Below are 8,767 nucleotides of genomic sequence, written 5' to 3' on the forward strand. Positions count from 1 at the left end.
GTGTGAATCCCTAAATTATATAGCGCTCTGGTGTGTGCTGGCATACTCTCTCTCTGTCTCCCCAAAGGGCTGTGTGGGGTCCTGTCCTCAGTCAGAGCATTCCCTGTGTGTGTGCGGTGTGTCGGTACGGCTGTGTCGACACGTTTGATGAGGAGGCTTATGTGGTGGCAGAGCAGATGCCGATAAATGTGATGTCGCCCCCTGTGGGGCCGACACCAGAGTGGATGGATATGTGGAAGGTATAAACCGACAGTGTCAACTCCTTACATAAAAGGCTGGATGACGTAACAGCTGTGGGACAGCCGGCTTCTCAGCCCGCGCCTGCCCAGGCGTCTCAAAGGCCATCAGGGGCTCAAAAACGCCCGCTCCCTCAGATGGCAGACACAGATGTCGACACGGAGTCTGACTCCAGTGTCGACGAGGTTGAGACATATACACAATCCACTAGGAACATCCGTTACATGATCCCGGCAATAAAAAAATGTGTTATACATTTCTGACATTAACCCAAGTACCACTAAAAAAGGGTTTTATGTTTGGGGAGAAAAAGCAGGCAGTGTTTTGTTCCCCCATCAAATGAGTAAATGAAGTGTGAAAAAGCGTGGGTTCCCCCGATAAGAAACTGGTAATTTCTAAAAAGTTACTGATGGCGTACCCTTTTCCGCCAGAGGATAAGTTACGCTGGGAGATATCCCCTAGGGTGGATAAGGCGCTCACACGTTTGTCAAAAAAGGTGGCACTGCCGTCTTAGGATACGGCCACTTTGAAGGTACCTGCTGATAAAAAGCAAGAGGCTATCCTGAAGTCTGTATTTACACACTCAGGTACTAGACTGAGACCTGCAGATAGTGCTGCTGCAGCGTGGTCTGTGACCCTGTCAAACAGGGATACTATTTTGCGAACATAAGAGCATATCAAAGACGTCGTCTTATATATGAGGGATGCACAGAGGGATATTTTGCCGGCTGGCATCCAGAATTAATGCAATGTCCATTCTGTCAGGAGGGTATTAGAGACCCGACACTGGACAGGTGATGCTGACTTTAAAAGGCACATAGAGCCTTATAAGGGTGAGGAATTATTTGGGGATGGTCTCTGTGACCTCGTATCCACAGCAACAGCTGGGAAGATAACATTTTACCTCAGGTTTCCTCACAGCCTAAGAAAGCACTGTATTATCAGGTACAGTCCTTTCGGCTTCAGAAAAGCCAGCGGGTCAAAGGTGCTTCCTTTCTGCACAGAGACGAGGGAAGAGGGAAAAAGCTGCACCAGTCAGCCAGTTCCCAGAATCAAAATTCTTCCCCCGCTTCCTCTGAGTCCACCGCGTGACGCGGGGGCTCCACAGGCGTAGCCAAGTACGGTGGGGGGCCGCCTCAAAAATTTCAGCGATCAGGATCAGTGGGCTCGCTCACAGGTGGATCCCTGGATCCTTCAAGTAGTATTTCAGGGGTACAAGCTGGAATTCGAGGCGTCTCCCCCCCGCCGTTTCCTCAAATCTGCCTTGCCGACAACTCCCTCAGGCAGGGAGGCTGTGCTAGAGGCAATTCACAAGCTGTATTCCCAGCAGGTGATAGTCAAGGTGCCCCTACTTCAACAAGGACGGGGTTACTATTCCACACTGTTTGTGGTACCGAAACCGGACGGTTCGGTGAGACCCATTTTAAATTTGAAATCCTTGAACACATACATAAAAAAATTAAAGTTCAAGATGGAATCGCTCAGGGCGGTTATTGCAAGCCTGGAGGAGGGGGATTACATGGTATCCCTGGACATCAAGGATGCTTACCTACATGTCCCCATTTACCATCCTCACCAGGAGTACCTCAGATTTGTGGTACAGGATTGCCATTACCAGTTCCAAACACTGCCGTTTGGACTGTCCACGGCACCGAGGGTCTTTACCAAGGTAATGGCAGAAATGATGATACTCCTTTGAAAAAAGGGAGTTTTAATTATCCCGTACTTGGACGATCTCCTTATAAAGGCGAGGTCCAAGGAGCAGTTGTTGGTCGGAGTAGCACTATCTCGGGAAGTGCTACAACAGCACGGATGGATTCTATACATTCCAAAGTCACAGCTGGTTCCTACCACACGCCTACTGTTCCTGGGGATGGTTCTGGACACAGAACAGAAAAAAGTGTTTCTCCTGCAGGAGAAAGCCAAGGAGCTGTCATCTCTAGTCAGAGACCTCCTGAAACCAAAACAGGTATCGGTGCATCACTGCACACGAGTCCTGGGAAAAATGGTAGCTTCTTACGAAGCAAAATTCCATTCGTCAGGTTCCATGCAAGAACCTTTCAGTGGGACCTCTTGGACAAGTGGTCGGGATCGCATCTACAGATGCATCGGCTGATAACCCTGTCTCCAAGGACCAGGGTATCTCTACTGTGGTGGCTGCAGAGTGCTCATCTTCAAGAGGGCCGCAGATTCGGCATACAGGACTGGGTCCTGGTAACCACGGATGCCAGCCTTCGAGGCTGGGGGGCAGTCACACAGGGAAGAAATTTCCAAGGACTTTGGTCAAGTCAGGAGTCGTCCCTACACATAAATATTCTGGAACTGAGGGCCATTTACAATGCCCTAAGTCTGGCAAGGCCTCTGCTTCAAAACCAGCCGGTACTGATCCAATCAGACAACATCACAGCAGTCGCCCATGTGAACCGACAGGGCGGCACAAGAAGCAGGATGGCGATGGCAGAAGCCACAAGGATTCTCCGATGGGCGGAAAATCACGTCTTAGCACTGCCAGCAGAGTTCATTCTGGGAGTGGACAACTGGGAAGCAGACTTCCTCAGCAGACACGACCTACACCCGGGAGAGTGGGGACTTCATCCAGGAGTCTTCCAACTGTTGGTAAACCGTTGGGAAAGGCCACAGGTGGACATGATGGCGTCCCGCCTAAACAAAAAACTAGATATTGCGCCAGGTCAAGGGACCCTCAGGCAATAGCTTTGGACGCTCTAGTGACACCGTGGGTGTACCAGTCGGTTTATGTATTCCCTCCTCTGCCTCTCATACCAAAGGTACTGAGAATAATAAGAAAACGAGGAGTAAGAACGATACTCATGGTTTCGGATGGGCCAAGAAGAGCTTGGTACCCAGAACTTCAAGAAATTATATCAGAGGACCCATGGCCTCTACCGCTCAGACAGGATCTGCTACAGCAGGGGCCCTGTCTGTTCCAAGACTTACCGTGGCTGCGTTTGACGGCATGGCGGTTGAATTCCGGATCCTAAAGGAAAAGGGCATTCCGGTGGAAGTCATTCCTACGCTGATAAAAGCCAGGAAAGAAGTAACCGCAAACCATTATCACCGTATTTGGCGAAAATATGTTGCGTGGTGTGAGACCAGGAAGGCCCCGACAGAGGAATTTCAGCTGGGTCGTTTTCTGCACTTCCTACAGTCAGGAGTGACTATGAGCCTAAACTTGGGTTCCATTAAGGTCCAGATTTCGGCTCTGTCGATTTTCTTCCAGAAAGAACTGGCTTCACTGCCTGGAGTTCAGACATTTGTAAAGGGAGTGCTACATATTCAGCCCCCTTTTGTGCCTCCTGTGGCACCTTGGGATCTCAACGTGGTGTTGAGTTTCCTAAACTCACATTGGTTTGAGCCACTTAAAACTGTGGATTTGAAATATCTCACGTGGAAAGTGGTCATGTTGTTGGCCTTGGCTTCGGCCAGGCGTGTGTCAGAATTGGCGGCTTTGTCATGTAAAAGCCCTTATCTGATTTTCCATATGGATAGGGCAGAATTGAGGACTCACCCCCAGTTTCTCCCTAAGGTGGTATCAGCTTTTCACTTGAACCAACCTATTGTAGTGCCTGCGGCTACTAGGGACTTGGAAGATTCCAAGTTACTGGACGTAGTCAGGGCCTTAAAAATTTATATTTCCAGGACGGCTGGAGTCAGGAAAACTTACTCGCTTTTTATCCTGTAGGCACCCAACAAAATAGGTGCTCCTGCTTCTAAGCAGACTATTGCTCGCTGAATTTGTAGCACAATTCAGCTGGAGCATTCTGCGGCTGGATTGCCGCATCCTAAATCAGTAAAGCCCATTCCACGAGGAAAGTGGGCTCATCTTGGGCGGCTGCCCGAGGGGTCTCGGCTTTACAACTTTGCTGAGCTGCAACTTGGTCAGGGGCAAACACGTTTGCTAAATTCTACAAATTTGATACCCTGGCTAAGGAGGACCTTGAGTTCTCTCATTCGGTGCTGCAGAGTCATCCGCACTCTCCCGCCCGTTTGGGAGCTTTGGTATAATCCCCATGGTCCTTACGGAGTTCCCAGCATCCACTAGGACGTCAGAGAAAATAAGATTTTACTCACCGGTAAATCTATTTCTCGTAGTCCGTAGTGGATGCTGGGCGCCCATCCCAAGTGCGGATTGTCTGCAATACTTGTATGTAGTTATTGCCTAACTAAGGGTTATTGTTGAGACATCTGTTGAGAGGCTCAGTTATATTTCATACTGTTAACTGGGTATAGTATCACGAGTTATACGGTGTGATTGGTGTGGCTGGTATGAGTCTTACCCGGGATTCAAAATCCTTCCTTATTGTGTCAGCTCTTCCGGGCACAGTATCCTAACTGAGGTCTGGAGGAGGGTCATGGTGGGAGGAGCCAGTGCACACCAGATAGTACCTAATCTTTCTTTTAGAGTGCCCAGTCTCCTGCGGAGCCCATCTATTCCCCATGGTCCTTACGGAGTTCCCAGCATCCACTACGGACTACGAGAAATAGATTTACCGGTGAGTAAAATCTTATTATTACAAAGAATTATCAGAGGAATTGTTTATTAAAAGAACACAAGATCACTCACTGGGGTTAGATCAGAGAAAATTCCATACACAATGTAGGAAAGGGTTCTTCACTGTTAGGGCAATAAGGATTTGGAATTCCCTGCCAGAGAAGGTGGTAATGGCGGACTCTGTATTTGCATTTAAAAACAGATTGGATTAATTTCTGACTGAAAAAGATATCCAAGGTTATAGCATTTAAAATATGGACATTGATAATCAGGAAGGAACATGATTTACAGTGGTTAGCTAGACATAAAACATTATTTCAACAGGGAAAACTATAATGAACTTGACTTAATACAGAATACAGGTTGAACCCGATGGACATTTTACCTCTTTTCAAGCTCAAAGACTATGTTACCCTATGTATGGTATAACCACTGTGATTTACATTACTACAATGCAATTTATTGATGAATTCAGAGATGGTAAATAGTGGTTGTACCCCACATAGAATAATACCACTATGAAATACACTGCTACAATGTAATTCATTGATACATCCAATATATAACATTTCAGCAATGTAATCCATAGTTTTTATAAAATGTATGGGGTTTAGCCATTGCTAACCAATGCAGAAATGCTTTACCACACCCTGGCCAATCACATCAAGCATATTTGTAAAGGCCACCTTACCTGGTCTGTTGTAGTGTCAGGACTCCTCTGCTCATGCTATCATTGTTTAGATAGTTGTTCCATTTTTGGGTTTGGGTTTGGGAAAGGGGAAGGTGAACAACAGTGAAAAATTAGGTTGCATGGGACGTTTCCTTTTGAGTAATACATTATTTTTCTCATTGTGTTTGTGTGTTTATTTTATAACATTATTGACAGGTACACTACAAGTCCCAGCAGTCCTAATGTGCCTGGGCATTTTGGTACTTGAAATATTACAAGTGTAGCACTACAGGTGCCATTAAGTTCTGGCAGCCAGGGATATACAGTACTGGTATTTGTATTCCTACAAGCACTGACATACACAAAATAGCTTAAGCCTGCCAGGACTTGCTGGTAACAGTAGTACTAATAAATTATGGCCTGGGAACACCATGTTGTTTCCCTTTTACAGTTTCACTTGCAAAGTCTAGTGCTTGTAGCAATTTTTCAAGTAACCACACACTGTTCGACTTTGTCACCTACGACCTTGCCACTACCAGCCCAGACCATGATCACTGGTGCCTGGAACACTATTCAGAGGGGTGGGAGTATATTTTAAATTATTATTGATATATTATTTTTAAATTACATTGAAACACCAGGCATCTTTGCTAAATTGATGATGATTATTGGCAATTAGGTGTATATTTTGAATTACGACTCTTAAGATCCATGTAAATGTGATTATACTGTATGTGTAAGTGCATGTTTTTGTAAATGTATTTTGCATTTGAATTTTTTTATAAAAAATATTTTGAAACATCAGCCTTATAAACTCTAGAACTGAGAATTAGAAAGTCATTGACTGGTGTTTTTGGATGTAAAAGGATCAGCTGTCAGTGAGAAAGTAAACTGGAGAAATGAAACAGATTTTTAGCCTGTTTTAATGTATGTTATTAGCTGAATACACTAACACAGAGTAAAAGTCTGTATAATTGCTTCTGATTCAGATTTAAATGTTTCTTACTGATCACTACCTGTCTCAATAGTTAGTGTCTTACTAAAGAATTTTTTAATTGTTTTGTTCCATACCATAGATAGATATTTGTTTTTCTAAAGCTGATGTTCCATTTATGCCGTTTCTGCTTTTTTTTTCATGCTTGAAATAATTTCTACAAGAACTTAAAAAATACAAGACCTCTATAAAGTACAGTAGTAGACGGAATTGTTAGAACAAGTCGTGAATCATTCCTAATTTTGTTTGATCAAACTGATTTGCATACATTTAGCCTAAATCGATACATATTTATAGTTGTCTTTGTTAGTTACAGATTAAAATTGTGCTTTAAAATAAAAAATGATTTAAAACACTAGTTCTAATGTAAGCAACAAACTCAAACTGCAACGAATATCAAATATAAACAGCAAAACTGAAAAATGAATAGCAACATGTAGAGTTGACAAGTGTTGCAACTTTATAAATGCATATTCAAATCACAGTCTGTAGAGAGCTTTACTGTGGTTATGCTGTGGACTTTGAAACTGGCAAAAGATTCTTGAATTTCAAGCTTGTCTGATATAGTCACGATTTTGTCAAGTGGGTTTATTTCAATAAGGCTGAATGTGTTTGTTGATAACATCATTATGTTAATTCCATATTATTATGTCTGCCTCAACTTAGAGTACCCTCAGGGGGTACTCACTATGACTTAATGGTAGGGTAGGACATCTAAGTGATAATTAGACATATGCTATAGGAAAAGCAGTGTCCTAGGGATCTCAAGCCCTGTGAATCGCAATAGGACTCTAATAAAATAAAAAAGTATATTCTTGCAAAAGAAAGCATATGTGGTCTATAGTTTTATTGCCAATTTTAAATTATTCATTATTTCTAATATGTGATAAATGTTTATTATATGTACAATTCATTCTATTCTTGTATCTTTTTGGGAAAAAAATCTTGTTTAGAGTACTTTTTTAATTAAAAACAGTATAGCTAATAACAATATTTTTTTTAATCTAAATTGTTGTTTTGACTGAGCTTCATAATTTAGATTATTTTATTTTTATAAGCACTTTAAGCTAATACTAAATAGTATAATGCTTAGAAGTGAGAGGTGTCTATTTTTTTTTCAAACACAACTGTTTAAAGTTAAAAGTTTGAAATCTTTGTACTACTACTTTATTTTCAATAAAATATAAATAACAGTTAGGAAATCCCAAAGTTAAGCCTTTTCACAGTTCATGTCAATGCTGTATAGACTAGCATACACAGATAAGTCATTTTTTTTTATTCCATATAAATGTCTGCGTACAGGCTTATTCTCTGGAAATGATAGCACATGGGAATAACACAACTTTGATACAAGGCTAAAAATATGAGCAAATGTAGTTCCTAAGATCTCAAATGTAATAAGTGGTAAAGAAAACATCTTAAAAAGTGAAAAACAGGCGCTGAGCCCAAAACACCAATATAAAGTAATGTATATAGGTGTTGGGTTAACATGTGTGGTGCATATAACAATTTCATCCTGTGGCCTTAAATCTTACAATAATTTGTATTATGAAGAAGAATGTAGCATCATTCTTTAAGTTACTAATCTGATTTATGGTTGTGGAAAACATTGTCATCTTGAACACACTGCCTATGAGCTATAGAGCTGTAGCATTCTTACAGTTGGTGTTACACACAGGGCCATCTTAACAGCATTGAAAGTCCTGGGCAAAGCATTGCACTGGGGCCCATACCCACCCATTCACGAGAACACATTTTAAAAAAATCATAACTTTCCATTCCTGTGGTTCAGCACCATCTATCCACACACTTCCATACTGTATAGTGAATGGCTGTCAGTACTCTCATTGCAGGATAGCTCAATCATCCACCAATCGGCAAGTTGAGAGTCGTTCCCTGTCTGGTTGCAAGCTGGTGGCAGCTAGAGAATGCTGCAATCTAATTAGTGGATCGCTGCAGCCAGGGCAGATTAAGGTCTGTGGGGGCACCGGGCAACAAACTTGTGGGGGCTCAAATAAATAAATTGCTTAAAGGCAGCACTCTGAACAATGGGTATTCTATATTTATATATATCTATATATATATATATATATATACACACACACACGGGCAAGGGATAGAGAGGGGACATGGAGAGAGAGGCATGGGGGAAGAGACAGGCATGGGGAGACAGTGCTGAAGTATATTGGGAAAAAGAGCTTGCACTCATGTGCCCAGGAGCACTGAAGGTTTGTGGAAGACCACTGCGCTGTCTGTCCGGATAAATAGCCCGGGATATGCAGTGACTATGACGGGTTCCACACATTCTGGCAGGGCTTTAGGCGGCTGTGAAGGTTTAGGCGGGAGGCGGATGACA

The sequence above is a fragment of the Pseudophryne corroboree genome, chromosome 6 (assembly GCF_028390025.1).
Source record: "Pseudophryne corroboree isolate aPseCor3 chromosome 6, aPseCor3.hap2, whole genome shotgun sequence".
Lineage (NCBI taxonomy): Eukaryota > Metazoa > Chordata > Amphibia > Anura > Myobatrachidae > Pseudophryne > Pseudophryne corroboree.